Source organism: Esox lucius, chromosome 20, assembly GCF_011004845.1.
Source record: "Esox lucius isolate fEsoLuc1 chromosome 20, fEsoLuc1.pri, whole genome shotgun sequence".
Classification (NCBI taxonomy): Eukaryota; Metazoa; Chordata; class Actinopteri; order Esociformes; family Esocidae; genus Esox; species Esox lucius.
Window position 1 is genome coordinate 21613306 of NC_047588.1, and position 20496 is coordinate 21633801.

The 20496-nt window shown below is 39.3% G+C and overlaps 1 protein-coding gene across 9 annotated transcripts in view; it reads left to right on the plus strand.

Annotated features, from left to right (window-relative positions):
* The first annotated feature begins 2138 nt into the window (after nt 1-2138).
* The window catches only part of adgrb1a (adhesion G protein-coupled receptor B1a), a 180815-nt gene continuing 162457 nt past the window's right edge, over nt 2139-20496 (plus strand). For 8 of the 9 annotated variants that reach the window (XR_002195786.2, XR_002195787.2, XM_020041470.3 and 5 more), the window contains exon 1: nt 2139-2692. The gene's annotated coding sequence lies outside the window, so the exon portion shown is untranslated. Of the gene's footprint in view, nt 2693-3123; nt 3236-20496 lie in introns of all 9 variants that reach the window. The other variant, XM_034289044.1, reaches the window with a different exon arrangement.

Below are 20496 nucleotides of genomic sequence, written 5' to 3' on the forward strand. Positions count from 1 at the left end.
GTGTCCCTCGCGGCATCTTGTGGAGGGTGCTTGGGGAATATGGGGTCCTGGGTCCTTTGCTAAGGGCTGTCAGGTCCCTGTACAACCGAAGCAGGAGCTTAGTCCGCATTGCTGGCAGTAAGTCAGACTTGTTCCCAGTGCATGTTGGACTCCGGCAGGGCTGCCCTTTGTCACCGGTTCTGTTCGTAATTTTTATGGACAGAATTTCTAGGCGCAGCCAGGGGCCGGAGGGTGTCAGGTTTGGGGACCACACGATTTCGTCTCTGCTCTTTGCAGATGATGTTGTCGTGTTGGCCCCTTCTAACCAGGACCTTCAGCATGCACTGGGATGGTTTGCAGCCGAGTGTGAAGCGGTGGGGATGAAAATCAGTACCTCCAAATCTGAGGCCATGGTCCTCAGTCGGAAAAGGGTGGCTTGCCCACTTCAGGTTGGTGGAGAGTGCCTGCCTCAAGTGGAGGAGTTTAAGTATCTAGGGGTCTTGTTCACGAGTGAGGGAAGGATGGAACGGGAGATTGACAGACGGATCGGTGCAGCTTCTGCAGTAATGCAGTCGATGTATCGGTCTGTCGTGGTGAAGAAAGAGCTGAGCCGCAAGGCGAAGCTCTCGATTTACCAGTCAATCTACGTTCCTACTCTCACCTATGGTCATGAGCTTTGGGTCATGACCGAAAGGACAAGATCCCGGATACAGGCGGCCGAAATGAGCTTTCTCCGCAGGGTGGCTGGGCGATCCCTTAGAGATAGGGTGAGAAGCTCGGTCACCCGGGAGGAGCTCAGAGTAGAGCCGCTGCTCCTCCACATCGAGAGGGGTCAGCTGAGGTGGCTTGGGCATCTTTTTCGGATGCCTCCGGAACGCCTTCCTGGGAAGGTGTTCCGGTCCCGTCCCACCGGGAAGAGACCCCGGGGAAGACCTAGGACACGCTGGAGGGACTATGTCTCCCGGCTGGCCTGGGAACGCCTCGGTGTCCCCCCGGAAGAGCTAGAGGAAGTGTCTGGGGAGAGGGAAGTCTGGGCATCCCTGCTTAGACTGCTGCCCCCGCGACCCGGCCCCGGATAAGCGGGAGAAGATGGATGGATGGAATTGCAAGCCAGGCCTTCTCGTCCAACATTACTGCCTCACATCAAAAATGCTATTTTCGCTGAATGGGCACAAACTCCCAGAGACACTCCAAAATCTTGGGTGCGATGGTCAGGTTTCCACATACTTTCGGCCATATAGTGCAGTGGTTCCCAACCAGGGGTACTAGGACCCCTGGGGGTACTTGGCCTCTCCACAGGGGGTACTTGAAAACACTCATGACACCATAGACTTACTAGTGAAATTAGCATGAGGGGGTACTTCAGGGGTACTGAAAGCAGTGCAAAAACATTTTGGGGGTACAGTAACTAAAAAAGATTGGGAGACACTGATATAGTCTAACTAAGTTTCAGATAAAACAAATAAAATAAGTCTTGAATTGACTGAAATTCCAAAATTATAATAAAATCAGTTTTCAACAAATTCTGTACATTTAGGAGTGAAAACCCAAAGCCCTTGGGGTTTTTGAATCTATGTGGACTGTCAGCATATAGAGGATTGCTTGTGGAGTATATTTCTTAAGCTACTTGTGTGACCCAACTGCAGTACAAGACTACTACCTACTATTCCTCTTTGTTTATGCAAGAAGGTAATAATATGATGGTCAGATATAATACTACAGAGAGTTTAGGTTGAGCTGACAATACTTTTTTTATAAAATAAGATTACAGCATTTACATAATCCCTCCCCTCATCTGAAGCAGATGTTGAGTAATGGGACAGTGGTTACCTTAGCTGAGTTCAACTTTGACTTTTGCAATTGCCCTAGTAAGGAAATCATCTTTGTTTAACATGCCATCAGTAATTTTATCCAAAATACTTAAGGCTATAAATCATGATTTTACAAAACGTATTAGGCAATTCATGAGTAAATTAAAAAAATTTTACATTTTAACTGTATAAAGAATTCCCATTAATGCGCCACCTCTCTTTTTTTCTCACATTTTTCACTCCTTCCCTATTTGCTGTGGCTCGTTCATTTCAGTGTGACCCACGCATTGCTTCGACTCCAGCTCCAGAAGGGGGGGCTGCTGGGTTTTGTGACGAACCCCAGGGCTTCAAAGACAGAATCCAGTCCTGCGCTCGGACCGCAGACACACTGGCAAGGACACTCCGAAGCTGGGAGGGACGCTGGATGCTCCCTAAACGCGCACACTGGAATGAACACAACACAAGATGAGCTATCCTAATTTTACGCTTTCTTAGACCTTAGTCTTCACCATCCACACGAAGCAATCAACATTGGAGAATATCTTGGTGACAAGGCTTGTACAGTATATTGGGAGTAAAAATATACATTTTAAGAGCATCTCTACAGAAATATTAGGGGGACCTTTGATTCTGAATCGACGCAAGCCTACTGTGAAACCCAATAACGTCTGGATTTGTATTCATTTTACGCATTGGAACTTTGGAATAGGCGGTTTTGAATCGCTGTCTCTCAGACTTTTTCCTTTCTTCAGACTACATTAGACATACGTCCGCTTGAAATTATAAATAGGCCTATCACGAACTTATTTTGCTCATGGAATTTTCGATTGTCTTTTGAAAGAATTTGAGCTTGGAGCACAGAAGATAGGCTATGCTTTAATGCAACTGTTAACTTTTTCAAGGTAAATATCATTTTAATTTAACTTATAGACACATCGAAGTGAACAATTTATTGTGATTTTATATCGAACGTGCCATATATTTAATAACATTGTTATATTAATTCGACATTAAATCTGATGGTCGCATTTTCGCCAGAAGAAAAGACTGTTTTTAATAACGAAACATTTGTATTAAAATTATATTGCAGCACCATGGTTTTCAGATACGTCTCGTTGATAAGAGTAGACAAATTAAATCTGTAAATGCGAGCTGTTCTTTTGCAGTTTAGCGAAGGCAAATTAGAGAAAAGCACTAACTTATTTTAAACACACCAGTGATTGTTCACCTTTCATTTGTAGACTCCCCAAATCGATTACAATAAGCTCTAAATCTTTGAAAATGGAGAACAAGTCGAGATTAAGTTGTTAAAACGAGCTTTCACTGGTCCCAGTTTGGATTAAGGCAGTATCAACATGTTCAACGGACGCGATCCGGGAATAACAGCGTTCAACTCCGAGCGCACTCGTCGGCGGCGGTCTCGAAGACGATAGTCGCTGTCCAAGGTATCTATAATTAAATCCTCCGACGAGCTAGATAGCAAGTGCAGCCCCACCAAATATTTAGTGTGATTTCATCAGTTTTTCAAACACCTGGTCTTTGTTTTTATGAGGAATTCAAAGGGACATTCCAGCATATATGGCAAATGGGGGTTTGACATGGATTTGAAGATGCCTTTCTTGTGCATATTTTATGTTTACATTGATTAAGCTATTGTTTGTATTGTTAATGTAGTTAAGGAATACCTCGGTGGTGTTTCTATATGTCTTCTCAAGTCCTCTTCCACAAGTCAATTGTCTTTGCATTTGAAAGTAGGTTCTGTCTGATTTCATAAATCGAGGGTTGCAAAGTCAATTGATGACGCTCTAAGCTTGACTTTGTAACTCTAAACTTTTCTTATTTGCATAATTGTTCAATGGCAATAGTCCTTGGTGACACAATTTTCGAAAACAACATAGGCAATCCTATATACATTTTCTAAATGTAATGTTTTTTTTTTGTGTTAATTAATTCAACCATAACTTACTGTACAGTGATCTGGAATGCAATGAAAATATGATTGAATACATTGTGGTTCATTATAATGGCAGTTGGTTCCCTCAGCTTCGCGGATCAGTAGTCACTGAACGCTTAAGGGTGAGCATGTGATGTACAGCTGACGCTTCTGTATCTGCACAACCTTTCCTTTAGTTCTATACCATAGCCAGAATACATAACAGACTACAACAATACAATTGCCTAAAGTAAACTGTGTGTTTTTATTATTGTCCTCCAAATGCTTTTTGGGAAATTGTCGATCCTCTACGTCCCTCGTGATGTAAGTGAATGCAAAAATGTCAGAACCTATTCTCCCTCCCTGTATGTAGGGATAAATGAAGCGTTCAACAGCAGATAGTGGTCGAAAGGCGGAAAGGGAGAGAAGACTATTGGCAGGCGCCAAGAGATCTCCTATTTGTTTCGGTTCAATGTGCTTTAAGATCAGAGAGAGAGACGCAATTGAAAGTAATCTCTGGGTGTGTGAATGCAACAGTGTATGCGTGTTTGAATACATAACAAATATAAATAAGCGCTTAATTCAAAATCATAGAGATTGAAAATTGGCATTACATTTAGAGACAAATATTTATTACATTTTGGCAGGGGAGAAAGTGTGAAAGCGTGTGTGACTTGGGGATAAAGGAAATAATTAAAATGTTACTTCCATGTTCATACTGTAGGGGGTGTCTACAGACACTAAATCCTCTTCATGGGAAGACAGATTTACAGAGCATTACATTAAAAAAAAAGATTCCTAAAACAACGGGTGAGCGTGTTTCTCGTATCTCCACTATGGAACTGTGCAAATGTCTATGTAAAGCCCCATGTTCCTCTCTCTCTCGCCTGTTCTAAATATCATTAATGGTGAGACGCTTTGCCATGTGAATACTTAAAATATATGAAAGGCATGAACAAACAATTAAAAATTTCACAAAATAATTCAGGAAACTGTCGGCTAATAGTGACGATGATAGGAACATGCGTATTTCACAAAGTGCAACAGTGAGTGCTTAACTGCTAGTGGGCTTTGGATACAGCTTGCTAGGGCGTTGTGGAAGTGTATTGTAGATGGAGAATGCCTAAGCCTCGAGCTACAGCTCAGATTCTAGTATTTTTTATTTCATAGGCACAATTTATTATTGCTATAATTATTTTGTGAAATAACTGCTTCCATGATGTCGTGTTGAATTGTCTGTCAATGCGACCCTCTCACTCAAGTAGAGCATGGTACAGTGCATGTGGAGCAACAGTGTGTTCTATGTTACAAGTGGGCACCCTTTGAACATGCTGTAGGGCTACATTGGCTACTACTTTTGTTTAACACAAAAAAAGTATGCAAATATGAAAACAAATACACATTATTTCACAGCAAACATTACGTAATGCGCAAGTGTAACTGTAATGCTACTTTTTTCTGTTTAAACCCAAATCCTTAACCATTATGGAACTTAATAGTAATAATTTCATGTGAGTACCCCATGTTTGTCAAATACTTGTGATTTATTTTACTAAATCCGCAACAATAGCAATAAGAACGAAACAACAGCCAGGCCTGATAGAGGGGATGCATGAGGAAGAAAAGCATGCGAAGCAGCAGCCTGCATACACATACACGAATACGCATGCACCACACCCAAGTTTAAAAGAATATCTGGCAGCAAGGTCAAAGAACGAGATATGGGCACTCCAAGTCTTGTGCTGTTCTGACTCTTTTGGCTCTGTTAACGTTATAAAACCAGTTCCTTCGGCTTCCGAATGGATCTTTTGTTTTAAATACCTACAAATACGCCCAGAACCATAAACAATAATATCTGTAGACTACCATAGTTATGTTACTTGCACTAATTATTAGATCGTTAACTGACGTTGTTACAAAACTGGAGGGAAAAAATGCATTAAGCACACGCCTTTTTTGTGTGAATCATTTTGTAACTAGTCTGCGAATAATCACAGTTTGAAAAAAAAAATATATTAAGGAAATCTATGCCCCAAATGAACGTCTCCTTTCACAAATTCGGTTCCCAACGTTCACCGAAAGGACCCATTCAAAAGGAGCTGTTTGTTCGCAAACGACCCATCACTAGCACTTGCCCAATGGAGCAGCAGCTCACAGACTACGACAGTTTTAGGGTACGGTAGTTCAATTTAACCAGTTCTTCCAACATCAATTTCATGCAACACCCTCTAACTTTCTGAAGTGGTCTAATGCCTGTTTGCGTTTTGTGTCACAAAAATACATCAACACTGTTTGCAATACAGAAACACCTTTTGCCAAAACAGCACTTTCTTGCTAGTTGCGCTATTGAGTTTTAAGGAGAACACCATTTAACCAAGAAGTGTTGTTTTGGCCTTGCAACATCAAATGTGTGATTAGGCAAAAAATCTGAGGACCAAAAAAAATCTAAAACCTGGAAAACCAATTGAAGAAAACGAAATCTGGGCAAAACAGTACTAAGGGGAAACATTATCAATAAACAGTCTACCCAAATCATGTAATAAATAATGTTAAACTGCAGATTTTCAGTAAATTAATATAAAATAATATATAGGCCCCCCAAATTAAACGTTTGGTGATTTATTTAATATATTTCCATATACAATATTTCAATAAATCTAAAAGCAGGTTCCTGACAGCTTTTTCTGACTCTTTGAACTACTAACACTACTAACACTACTTACATATCTGTTAAACAAATGAGGTTTTGAACAATGGCTAATTTAAGTCAGTAGAGCAATTCTTACTCCTTACAATGGGCTAATTATTGGGAAATTATTGTGCCTGTATCAGCAAGAAAAATACTGTTATTCTCCATACTTAAAATATATATATATATATATATATATATATATATATATATATATATATATATATATATATATATATATATATATATATATATATATATATATATATATATACTTTATAGTTTTGCTGGTGCAAGTATTTATTTTTAGCAGGATATTCCTGATGAAATGTCTTTTGTCTCAAGTATATTGTTTTGTAAGTTTAGTGCTGCATACCAAGTTGTCCACATACAAAGTTTTTTATTGTAATTACACTCTGTCATGCCTAGAATTGACCAATTAACATATGATTAAAAAAGCATAGCATAGCCCTTATTAACTTATAACAGTTCAACGCCTAGGGACAGGGATTATAAATAGTCTCTACAGGAACCTCCTGACAGGCAGGCAGTCTTTCAGTCATGGACAGACCGGGTTGGGCTATAAAATAAAGCCAGCACAGTACACAGACCCTTTGAGAAGCAACCATGCATGTCTTTTAACCTAGATGTCCTTTGTTTTTCTATCTCGTATCCAAGCCGCCTTCACAAATACTCTGGTTCTAACCTCTCCTCTATTCTGTACTCTTCTTTATTCTGCTCTCTCCTGCATCCCTGCTCTAAAGCTCAATTGATAGGGCATGGCTCTTACAACACCAGGTTAGGGCTTTGATTTCTACAGGGGGCCAATAGGATGAAAATCGATCACTCACTATTTTAAGTCAAACTGGATATAAGTGTCTGCTAAATAACTTAAATGTGAAATGTAAAGCCAATTTTGAGTAAGGGCTCCACCAATAGGAACGAAGCCCCTATGGGCGACGCTCCACTCATAGAACTGGGGTTACGAAAGTAACCATCATTGTATGTTCAACCAGTGTGAAAAAAAAATCTTGAAATTCTATGTGAATTTGCATATGTACATTATCCCAGTGTTGTCATGGTCATTCAATCACAATGTCATCAAACTGGCAATAGAGTACATTCCAATTGGAAACGCCACCTGGAATTATTTGGAGTCACCTGATTAATCAATTGAACAAAATGAACTAACAACTAAATAATAATGCTATTTAGCTAATAATCTGAATTGAGCTACAGGGTAGAAAACTTACAGTTAAATGGTTTGTTCTCTCAATTTGCTTAGTAGCTAGATAGCTTCATTCTTTGTAGTTTAATGAATTCAAGACACACTATGTAATCAGAACAGATTATAAATAATAAGCAATACTTCAGTTTACCAGGCCAAAGGACTTTGTTTCTATCCATCCCTATGCTGTTGGTTTTATGCTTCTCCTATTGTACTTTGCAGCCGTTGTACAATAGTTGATGAACCTTTTTTTCTCCAATAAGTAGTAGTTGTGGGAACCAAGCCATATGTTTCCTGACCGGTAAAACATTTACTTTCAGGTTCCCTAAAATATTGACAAAACGTTGTAAAAAGATCTACTGATAATCTTGGTTTGTGTCTATTCCTATAAACATATTTATACAACTAGATTTAATGAGTTTGAATATAGAAATGTAATTATATTTAATATTTTGCTTTTCATGCTTTGGTACTATATTAAGTAGATGGTAATTTTTCCACAAATCTTAAAATGAAAACACAAAACTACAGAGTTTAAGCACATTTTACACTTACTGAGTAGAACACACAAAATCTAATTATTTCATATTAAAATACATTATTTATATGTTATGTATAAGTACTTGCATAACATTTGATAAGATTTTCTTCTCTATTGTAAAATCACTGCTTACTATCACTAATCTTATTGTTCAAAATTGATCATTTCTTTGGTTAGTATGCTGTATATACACATTGGGGAGAACAAGTATTTGATGCACTGCTGATTTTGCAGGTTTACCCACCTACCAAGCATGTAGAAGTCTTTAATCTTTATCATAGGTACTCTTCAACTGTGAGTGACGGAAACTAAAACAAAAATCCAGAATATCACAGTGTATGATTTTTAAGTAATTAATTTGCATTTTATTGCATGCCATAAGTATTTGATACATCAGAAAAGAAGAACTTAATATTTGGTACAGACACCTTTGTTTGCAATTACAGAGATCATACATTTCCTGTAGTTCTTGACCAGGTTTGCACACACTGCAGCAGGGATTTTGGCCCACTCCTCCATACAGACCTTCTCCAGATCCTTCAGGTTTCGGGGCTGTCGCTGGGCAATAGAATTTCAGCTCCCTCCAAATATTTTCTATTGGGATCAGGTCTGGAGACTGGCTAGGCCACTCCAGGACCTTGAGATGCTTCTTACGGAGCCACTCCTTAGTTGACCTGGCTGTTTGTTTCGGGTCGTTGTCATGCTGGAAGACCCAGCCACGACCCATCTTCAATGCTCTTACTGAGGGAAGGAGGTTGTTGGCCAATATCTTGCGATAAATGGCCCCATCCATCCTCCCCTCAATACGGTGCAGTCGTCCTGTCCCCTTTGCAGAAAAGCATCGAAAAGAATGTTTCCACCTCCATGCTTCACGGTTGGGATGGTGTTCTTGGGTTTGTACTCATCCTTCTTCTTCCTCCAAACATGGCGAGTGGAGTATAGACCAAAAACCTCTATTTTTGTCTCATCAGCCATGTAGTTCTGGGCTGATCCCTTACCTTCCTCATGAGCATTGATGCCCCATGAGGTGAGATCTTGCAAGGAGCCCCAGACCGAGGGAGATTGACCCTCATCTTGAACGTCTTTTCTAATAATTGCGCCAACAGTTGTTGCCTTCTCACAAAGCTGCTTGCTTATTGTCCTATAGCCCAGCCTTGTGCAGGTCTACAATTGTATCCCTGATGTCCTTACACAGCTCTCTGGTCTTGGCCATTGTGAAGAGGTTGGAGTCTGTTTGATTGAGTGTGTGGTGTCTTTTATACAGGTAACGAGTTCAAACTGGTGCAGTTAATACAGGAGGGCTTCTTAAAGAAAAACTAACAGGTCTGTGAGAGCCGGAATTCTTACTGGTTGGTAGGTGATCAAATACTTGTGTCGTGCAATAAAATGCAAATTAATTATTTAAAAATTGTGATTTTCTGGATATTGTTTTTTTTTTATTCCATCTCTCACAGTTGACGTGTACCTATGTAACTAATTACAGACCTCTACATGCTTTGTAAGTAGGTAAACCTGCAAAATCAGCAGAGTATCAAATACTTGTTCTCCCCGCTGTGTATATATATATATACATTGTTTTGCCTACTATGCTCAGATTGAATAGTACTGAATCCCCACCCTATGGCCCCAGATTAGGGTGACCTCAGTAGGATTCAAGCCTTCATCTTTGCTGTTGGTAATGTGGTGCTCTAACAGATTGAGCCACAAAAGGTTTCCACAATGTGCTAGAATAGCATGGACACACATTGTGATATATACAAATGTAATGATTTGGAGATCACCAAACAAAGACTGGAGTACTCTAATGCAATGAAACAATTGTATGCATGTGGCTTGAGACAAGTTCTTCTATACCCTCGCCACATAAGGATGTCATTGGATGGACAGCTGAGGTTCCAGGGCTTGGTTGCCCAAGTTAGATGACTAGCTGACGTAGCACCAGCCACCAAATGTTCTATATTTTCTATATTTTTTGCAAACGGAATACAATTATGTCATGCATTTATTTGTGGTTGAGTTGCTATATACTATACAGGTGCTGGTCATAAAATTAGAATATCATCAAAAAGTTGATTTATTTGAGTAATTCCATTCAAAAAGTGAAACTTGTATATTATATTCATTCATTACACACAGACTGATATATTTCATTTATTTCTTTTAATTGTGACGATTATAACTGACAACTAATGAAAAAAGTATGAGCATGTACAGCACTCAATACTTAGTTGAGGCTCCTTTTGCCTGAATTACTGCAGCAATGCGGCGTGGCATGGAGTCGATCAGTCAGTGGCACTGTTCAGGTGTTATGAGATCCCAGGTTGCTCTGATAGTGGCCTTCAACTCTTCTGCATTGTAGGCATATCGCATCTTCCTCTTCAGAATACCCCATAGATTTTCTATAGGGTTAAGGTCAGGTGAGTTTGCTGGCCAATTAAGAACAGGGATACCATGGTCCTTAAACCAGGTTCTGGTAGCTTTGGCACTGTGTGCAGGTGCCAAGTCATGTTGGAAAATGAAATCTGCTTAAAGTTGGTCAGCAGCAGGAAGCATGAAGTGCTTTAAAGCTTCCTGGTAGACGGCTGCGTTGACCTTGGACCTCAGAAAACACAGTGGACCAACACCAGCAGATGACATGGCACCCCAAACCATCACTGACTGTGGAAACTTTACACTGGACTTCAAGCAACATGGATTCTGTGCCTCTCCCCTCTTCCTCCAGACTCTGGGACCTTGATTTCCAAAGGAAATGCAAAATGTACTTTAATCAGAGAACATAACTCAGCAGGAGTCCTGTCCTTTTTGTCTTTAGCCCAGGCAAGACACTTCTGATGCTGTGTCTTGTTCAAGAGTGGCTTGACACAAAGAATGCGACAGCTAAAACCCATATCTTGCATATGTCTGTGTGTGGTGGTTCTTGAAGCACTGACTCCAGATGCAGTCCACTCCAGATGCAGTGAATCTCCCCCACATTTTTGAAGGGGTTTTGTTTCACAATCCTCTCCAGGGTGCGGTTATCCCTATTGCTTGTACATTTTCTTCTACCACATCTTTTCCTTCCCTTCACCTCTCTATTAATGTGCTTTGACACAGAGCTCTGTGAACAGCCAGCCTCTTTAGCTATGACCTTTTGTGTCTTACCCTCCTTGTGCAAGGTGTCAATGGTCGTCTTTTGGACAGCTGTCAAGTCAGCAGTCTTCCCCATGCTTGTGTTGCCTACAAAACTAGACTGAGAGACCATTTAAAGGCCTTTGCAGGTGATTTGGACTAATTAGCTGATTAGAGTGTGGCACCAGGTGTCTTCAATATTGAACCTTTTCACAATATTCATATTTTCTGAGATACTGAATTTGGGTTTGTCATTAGTTGTCAGTTATAATCATCAAAATTAAAAGAAATAAACACTTGAAATATATCAGTCTGTGTGGAATGAATGTATACATTATACAAGTATCACTTTTTGAATGGAATTACTGAAATAACTCAACTTTTTGATGATATTCAAATTTTATGACCAGCACCTGTATATTTAAGTAAAATATACAAACCCGACTCCAAAAAAGTTGGGACACTGTACAAATTGTGAGTAAAAGGGAATGGAATAATTTACAAATCTCATAAACGTATATTTCATTCACAATAGAATATAGATACCATATTGAATGTTGAAAGTGAGACATTTTGTAATGTCATGCCAAATATTGGCTCATTTTGGATTTCATGAGAGCTATACATTCCAAATAAGTTGCCAATTGACATAAAAAGTTAAATGTACAGATAAGGAACAGCTGGAGGACCAATTTGCAACTTATTATGTCAATTGGCAACATGATTGGGTATAAAAAGAGCCTCTCAGAGTGGCAGTGTCTCTCAGAAGTCAAGATGGGCAGAGGATCACCAATTCCCCCAATGCTGCGGCGAAAAATAGTGGAGCAATATCAGAAAGGAGTTTCTCAGAGAAAAATTGCAAAGAGTTTGAAGTTATCATCATCTACAGTGCATAATATAATCCAAAGATTCAGAGAATCTGGAACAATCTCTGTGCGTAAGGGGTCAAGGCCGGAAAATCATACTGGATCCCCGTGATCTTCGAGCCCTCAGACGGCACAGCATCACATACAGGAATGATATTGTAATGGAAATCACAACATGAGCTTAGGAATACTTCCAGAAAACATTGTCTGTGAACACAATCCATCGTGCCATTCGCCGTTGCCGGCTAAAACTCTATAGGTCAAAAAAGAAGCCGTATCTAAACAGGATCCAGAAGCGCAGGCGTTTTCTCTGAGCCAAGGATCACTTAAAATGGACTGTGGCAAAGTGGAAAAGTGTTCTGTGGTCAGACGAATCAAATGTTGAAGTTCATTTTGGAAAACTGGGACGCCATGTCATCCAGACTAAAGAGGACAAGGAAATCCCAAGCGTGCATCTCTGATTGTATGGGGTTGCATGAGTGCATGTGGCATGGGCAGCCTACACATCTGGAAAGGCACCATCAATGCTGACAGTTATATCCAAGTTCTAGAACAACATATTCTCCCATCCAGACGTCGTCTCTTTCAGGGAAGACCTTGCATTTTCCAACATGACAATGCCAGACCACATACTGCATCAATTACAATGTCATGACTGCATAGAAGAAGGATCCGAGTACTGAAATGGCCAGCCTGCAGTCCAGATCTTTCACCCATAGAAAACATTTGGCGCACCATAAAGAGGAAGGTGCGACAAAGAAGACCTAAGACAGTTGAACAACTAGAAGCTTTTATTTGATAAGAATGGGACAACATTCCTATTCATAAACTTGAGCAACTTGTCTCCTCAGTCCCTAGACGTTTGCAGTCTGTTATAAAAAGAAGAGGGGATGCCACACAGTGGTAAACATGGCCTCGTCCCAACTTTTTTGAGATGTGTTGATGCCATGAAATTTAAAATCAACTTATTTTTCCCAGTTTAAACAAATCAACTACATTTTCTCAGTTTAAACATTTGATATGTCATCTATGTTGTATTCTGAATAAAATATTGAAATTTCCACATCATTGCATTCTGTTTTTATTCACAATTATACAGTGTCCCAACTTTTTTGGAATCGGGTTTGTATATTGACATTAAATAGACATCTGCATTTGTTCTATGATTCCATAGGGCATTTTTAGGATTGACCAATCTTTAACCATGGGGATCAAACGAGAGATCTTACAGGCTCATTAGCTAAATATCTCAGCTTAGAAAGATAGCTAGCTAAAGTAACAAAACAAAAATGGAATGGAGATGTCTGCCACTTAGAAGAGGAAAGAAAAGCAATACATGATTAAATTAAATAAACAGTGTGCCCTTGACAATTGTCTTTAGTAAAGTTTTTGAGCAGCAGAAGTATGAGAAGACTGATTGATGTAACATTACAATGACAGCTGCAGAAGCGTTGCAGTGTCAAGTGACAAACAGAGAAAATAAAGTGGTAATCCAGTTCGAACTGTAGCTTGCAACAATGTATTTTTACAGCAAATATGAATTATTGTAGCTTAATAACAAGCTTCTGTTCATCATGGTCGATAAAAGTTCTTAAAATTTTTTGGAAAATGAATATTGCCTGCTTGTATATTTGACATGAGAGATTAAGTAGCAATAGTAGTGGCCCATTACTTGCCCCCATGGGAAGTTAAGCACCACCCCTGGTTTGAATGAATGGTTCTTGTCAACATCAGTGACATCTTGTCGACATCATGTTGGGCAGCTCTATTGCTGTGGTGGGTAGTTGTCAAGAAAAATAAAAAGTAAAACCAGAAAATAAAAATATCTGCTATTGCTTTAATGATGTTTGTAGTTGTTCATTTTCTCACGTTTCTTGTGTAGCACCTCAAGAACATTTTGTTGAGGTGCCGGATAATGCTGGATGATGTTGTGTTCCACGAACAAGTTTACTTACTATGCCCACAGTGATTGGCTCATAGGGGAAGGGTCTCTGTCAGTGAATTGATCATAGCAATACTGTAGAAGAATGTATTATGTTGCCATATTGAAATTAAAATATTAAGATGAAAATGTAGGCTAAGTGTCACTGATTAAACATGAAACCAAGAATAATATATTGACTAGTCAAGATATGTTCAGCTAATTGTCAGTCTCTTACCTGGCAGTCTGGCAGCTCGTAAAGATGCGTGTTCATCTTTTGATGGTGCAATAATTCATGCAATTATGTGTCCCACCACCAACAACAATGGGTGGTCGAGCTATGGCCATGAAGTCGGCTTTGTTTCTTTATTGTTGGCAAAAATCATGAGGAAACCACATTTTTTGTCACACAATATGGGGTCTGGGGAGGGCATTTATTGTTTGATGTAATATTCCACTGCCAGATGACTGAGATATACGTAGTTTGTCTGCATTCGCTACATAGCTGCATTTTCTCTGTGGCCAAGTAGCGTAGAGTTGTCACAACCTTGATGTCCAATGTTATTGGGTTCTTTCTGTTTGTTGGTGAAGTAACTTCATCACTGACTAGCTTTATTATGATCACAATACCCTCACGATTAAAGCGATGTTATAAGCTCAGTATCATTAAATGTTTCTAAAATGTCGACATGATTATGAGGTGAATTCCTGGCAGCAGCCCTTTTAGGATTTTTTGTGATTTGGTGACTTAGGAATCCTCTTGACTACTTCTAACATTTCCCAAATTTAGGAGCTGGTTTTAGTGGACTGGTTTTTAGGAGTCCTAAATTTAGGACTGACACAGGCTTTTTTTTTTTTTTTTTTGAGTTACTCCTAAATTTATTTAGGAGCTACTTTTAGCCTTAAGATGTTTTGTGAGTACGGCCCCAAATGCAGAAAACGTTTTGGGTCTCCCACTGTGTTTTCAGTCTTCAACCTGCCCATGGAGAAGTCCATGGCATGCGTAGTTACACCTGGTCTGTGGATTTGAGGCCATTTGGACATACTGCCAATCTCTCTAAAACAATGTTTTAGGTGGCTTATGGTTGAGAAAAGAAGATCAAATTTGGAAAAAGCTCTGTTATACATTCCTGCAGTCAATATTCCAAAAACCATGCTAACTCAAAAGTTATGTCTTTGTGCTGTGTGATGCTGTGTGATCAGTGTATTTTATCATTTATCATAAGGAACTCTTTTGATAGTCATCCATGACAGCCTGTTTCACTACAGTATAAATGAGAGAAAGGTCAGAGAACACACAAATTAAATGAGACAAGATTTTTTGTAAATTAAGCAATGACTATACATCATTTTAAAGCTACATGCATGAAAATATCAATATCCAATGTTCGGGTAATAATTTAGATGGAGCTGAAACGAACTGACCTGGAAGAATACCCAAGTGTATTGTGTCTCCATCGCACATTGAAGAGGATGATTCTCCAAACACAACATTTTTAGATTTGCAGTTGGTTGAATCTTGTGCAAAAACTGCACTAAACTGTCATCTAGATAACAACAAGATAGCCTCTATTTTCATCAATAAATAAATGTCAGTACCTGGAGAAAAAAATCATGCTTTCTGGTGCAAACACTAGAGTTATGTTTGGCATGAAAATATGAATGGTCAAGCAGAAAATAACTTAATCCCCACTTTGACGTTCTTGTTGGTTTCCAAATGCCATGGGAACCTAGTTAGATTAAATGGCATCATAGACTCTTAAAAGAGATTTCAAAGAAAGTTTTAACAGGACAATAATCCAAAGCCTTCCTTCAGATTCTAACAAAAATGGCCCTCCTGGTCTCTTGACTTAAATCCCATTGAAAACCTGAAGACTGTGCTGAAAGGAAAGTCCACATGCGAGGACCAAGGACTCAGAAGTATCTGGAGAGATTTTGCATGGATGAATGGTCACAGATTCTTCGCAATGTGTTCTCCCACCTCATCAAATTTTATAAAAGACTCTGTGCTGTTGTCTTAGAATGTTGTGGGTGCATGAAATACAAAATGCAGGGGTTGCCAATAATCATAACATGTTTCAAGAAAGAAAATATTTTTTCATTAAGACAGTTTTCTTTTTTTACTCAATTAAAGGTTATTTTTTTCTCATATGTTGAGAGTTAGATCAAGCTAATTAACAACAATTATTTTCTTTTATAGACTTTATTGTTCCTCTTCACCAAGGGGCTTATTGTATCATGGAATCATTTCAAAACTTGATACATGTTGTACCAGAATGCTTTGTAAGATAAGCTGATTTGAAAGTAACATTTGATGTTGCCATCCTCATAACCGCACATGGAATTGCCAGAAAAAGTACACCTGTTGATGAAAATAGATAAAACAGACAAATGTGGCTATGTCTTACAAAAAATATATCAAAAATAAGATCACTACTGAATAAGAAAATATATAATATTAAGTACGGACGGATAGGATAGACAAAGATTTTGATCAAACTTAACTCATGTTCACAAGGTAGGCCTATACTGAAAGTCATCATTCTGTATATATCGTGTATATAGAGTGAATATAAAAAGTCTACACAGCACTGTTAAAATGCCAGGCTCTGGTGATGTAAAAGAATGAGACAAAGATAAATCATGTCAGAACTTATGAACAGTTCCAAATACCAGGCAATTTTGTCACAAAACCTTCAGGCGTCTGTTAGAAAGCTGAAGATGAAGAGGAAGTTCACCTTTCAGCCCGACAATGACCCAAAGCACACATCCAAATCCACAAAAGCATGGCTTCACCAGAAGAAGATTAATGTTTTGGAATGGCCCAGCCAGAGCCCAGACCTGAATCCAATTGAACATCTATGGGGTGATCTGAAAAGGGCTGTGCCCAGGAGATGTCCTCGCAATCTGACAGATTTGGAGCGCTTTTGCAAAGAAGAGTGGGCAAATATTGCCACGTCAACAACGTGCCATGATAATAGACTCCTCCCCAAAAAGACTGAGTGCTGTAATAAACTCAAATGTTGCTTCAACAAAGTATTAGTTTAAGGGTGTGCACACTTATGCAACCAGGTTATTGTAAGGTTTTCATTTTTCCCCTTTGAAGATTTCAGTTTGTTTTTCTATTGAATTGTACAAATTATAGGTCACATTAAAAGTGGAAAAAGTTCTGACATGATTTATCTTTGTCACATTCTTTTACATCACAAAAACCAGGCATTTTAATAGGGGTGTGTAGACTTTTTATATCCTCTGTAGTCTAGCATTTAAAGCATTTGACCTTATGTAGACAGAGGTGAAGAATCTGTTGTTCTCCCCTTGAGCGAGGCAGTTAACTTAAATTGCTTCTAGACGTTACTCTTTATAAGTGTCTGTTAAATAACATACATGTAAATATTTTTTGATTTTATTTAAGGGTCTCAGGTCAATTTTCGAAATTCTGACCTACAGAATGTATTATGTAAAACACAATAATGGTATTTGACCGTGCATTATTCTGTTTTATTTTCTTAACATTTTTGAAATCTACTTGAATGGTCATACTTCATGAATTTCTATCTCCTGTGAAGATCAAATGCAATACTTTAGACAGAAATGTAGTTTATGGAGTTCCAAGCAGGCTATACTAGTTGAAGTGATGTTCCTTTGACCAAAAGCATTAGCTTGTGTAGCTTGCTAGAAACACACAGGAATTTAGTTACACCCTTGCTGAGCGTTGGGATTAAAAACTCTAGTTCAGTTTCATGTCAAATGAAACAGCAGTAGCCTACAAATCATCTTAGCCATTTATGCCATCTATAATGTTATGACAAAACAGTTTAACAGTCCCCAGCCATGCTGCTGATATAAATGTTTTGCCATTGAACTAGGGCAGGGGTTTAAAGTCTGAGACAACAGGCCTCCGGTCATAGAACATCAAGACAACCTACCTGCTGTGATGTCAGTTGCGACTTCCTGACTGAATTCTAACTGTAAAGAGAGTATGACTTCTACCTTTGTGAATATACTTGTATTTCAGACTACATTTATAGATCATCACTGTCGCTATGTAGCTAAATAAATTAAAACCAGCATTTGCAGCTGCCTCCTGTTGAGTCTTAGTCCTTATGACTTCTAAGGTCTATATTTTAAAGCTGTATACATTTCTGCTCATAAGTTTGCATACCCTGGCAGAGATTGTGAAATGTTGGTATTGATTTTGAAAATATGACTGATCATGCAAATAAACTGTTTTTATTTTAGGATAGTGATCATATGAAGCCATTTATTATCACATAGTTGTTTGGCTCCTTTTTAAAATATATTGATAACAGAAATCACCCAAATGGCCCTGAACAAAAGTGTACATACCCTTGAATGTTTGGTCTTTCACAAGGTGACACACACAGGTGAAAATGTAAATTAAAGGTGAATTTCCCACAACTGTGGCTTTTTTAATTGCAATTAGTGTCTGTGTATAAATAGTCAATGGGTTTCTTAGCTCTCACGTGGATGCACTGAGCAGGCTAGATAATGAGCCATGGGGAGCAGAAAATAACTGTCAAAAGACCTGCGTAACAAGGTAATGGAACTATAAAGATGGAAAAGGATATAAAAACACATCCAAAGCCTTGCAAATGCCAGTCAGTACTGTTCATTCACTTATTAAGAAGTGGAAAATTCTGATATCTCTTGATACCAAGCCAAAGTCAGGTAGACCAAGAAATATTTCAGCCAAAACTGCCAGAGGAATTGTTTGGGATACAAAGAAAAACCCTCAGGTAACCTCAGGAAAAATACAGGCTGCTCTGGAAAAAGACAGTGTGGTTGCCTTTAGTGCGCCAATGCCACAAAAAAGCACAGTTAAAATATGCCCGACGACACCTTGACACACCTCATAGCTTATGGCACACTAATTGGAAGTGATGACACTAAAATAGAGCTTTAGGTTCACAACCATAAGCGCTATGTTTGGAGAGGGGTCAACAAGGCCTATAGTGAACAGAATACCATCCCCATTGTGAAAAATGGTGTTGGCTCACTGTTGTTTTGGGGTGTGTGAGCTCTACAAGCATGGGGAATCTTGAAAAAGTTGATGGCAAGATGAATGCAGCATGTTATCAGAAAATACTGGCAGACAATTTGCATTGTTTTGCACGAAAGCTGTGCATGGGACGCTCTTGGACTTTCCAGCACGACAATGACCATAAGCAAAAGGCCAAGTTGACCCTCCAGTGGTTACTGCAGAAAAAGGTGAAGGTTCTGGAGTGGACATCACAGTCTCCTGACCTTAATATCATCGAGCCATTCTGGGGAGATCTCAAACGTGCGGTTCATGTGAGACGACCAAAGACTTTGCATGACCTGGAGGCATTTTGCCAAGACAAATTTGATTTATGCTTGTGCCATTCTGTTATGACCTACAGTTGAATGGGAATCCCATAAGAAATAGACATAGTGTATTGCCGGCTCACACAAATGTTACATATATTACCAATTCTCCAAGGGTATGCAAACTTTTGAGCCCAGCTGTATAATGACAAGCTATAATGAAATGATGCGATCATCAGCTTTGTGTTATCTGGTTATCCAACACAAAGCCATGAAATCTCCATAGATAAATACTGGCAATATGATGGGTCATACTGAAGAACTCAGTGACTTTAAATGTGGCACTGTCAAAGGATGCCACCTTTGCTGCAAGTCAGTTTGTGAAATTTCTGCCATACTATATCGGTCCTGGTCAACTGTAAGTGCTATAATTGTGAAGTGGAAGCATCTAGGAGTAACAGCAGCCCAGCCATGAAATGGTAGACCATGCAACTCACAGTCTGCCGAGTACATAATCATCTGTTGCATCACTCACCACAGACTTCCAAATTGCCTCTGGATGCAACATCAGCACAAGAACTGTGCATTGGGAGGTTCACAAATTGGGTTTCCAGCAGCTGTATGTAAGCCTTACATCAACATGTGCTGGAGTGGTGTAGAGCATGCCGGCACTGGACTCTGGAGCAGTGGAAATGTGTTCTCTGGTGTGATGAATCACGCTTTACTATCTGGTAGTCTGATGGACAAATCTGGGTGTAGCGGAGAGAACGCTACCTACCGGAATGCGTAGTGCCTCCTGCAAACTTTGGTGGAAGAGGGATAATGGTCTGGGGCTGTGTTTCAGGATTTTAGCTAGGCCCATTAGTTCCAGTGAAGGGTTGTCTTAATGCTACAGGATACAAATACATTTTAGACAATTGGGGGCTTACAACATTGTAGCAACAGTTTGGAGTAGGCCCTTTCCTATTCCAGCATGAATGTGTCCCTATGCACAATGCGGGGTCCATAAAGACATGTTTTGAAGACGTTGGTGTGGAAGAACTTGAGTGACCTGCACAGAGCCCTGACCTCAATCTTGCTGAACACCCTTGGGATGAATTGGAACGGTGA